A 645-nucleotide genomic window follows, 5' to 3' on the forward strand; every position below is an offset into this window, starting at 1 on the left:
GGGGGGATTTGTCGGGCATCTTTGTTTCTATTTTGATATTTTTCTAAAAGTGGTGTGTTCAGCTTTTTATAGCACATTTGAAAGCAATATGTAATACATGCAAGTGATACTGTATCTTAATCTGAATCTGACTTAACACAAGTGATTAATCATCAGGCAGCTCCCACAATGGACAGACATGACAAGGGTTATGTGGGTAAGGATTTTTAATCTGTTTATTTATGATAATGTAGGCAGTGTATCATAAAATAAACTTTGCTGTTACAAGATCTTTTTTTTCTTTGTCTTCTGTAGTGGGAATCTTAAATACAAGTAGTATCGCAACACACACATACTCTACATCGCTTCTAACCATTTTCCCTCCATACTTTTTAGAAGATCTTCCATGCAGCCATTAGTTTCCATTCATTTAAATGTTGACAGCAAACTTTAGGACGTTATAACAGAATATCATGGCTACTTGTGATAAATTCAGATAATCATTATTGGGTATTTAGTGCATTTAAATGTGTTTTTAAAGTGAATGAGATGTTGATTATTGAGCATTACATTACAGTCTCAAGGAAGTTATAAATCTTCCTTTCCTAAAAATGTTCCTAATATTCTTGTGTAGGAGTGGTAATTGATACAATTCTGCTTATCGGC

The sequence above is a fragment of the Morone saxatilis genome, unplaced genomic scaffold (assembly GCF_004916995.1).
Source record: "Morone saxatilis isolate NCDOM2014 unplaced genomic scaffold, NCSU_SB_2.0 Contig2, whole genome shotgun sequence".
NCBI lineage: Eukaryota > Metazoa > Chordata > Actinopteri > Moronidae > Morone > Morone saxatilis.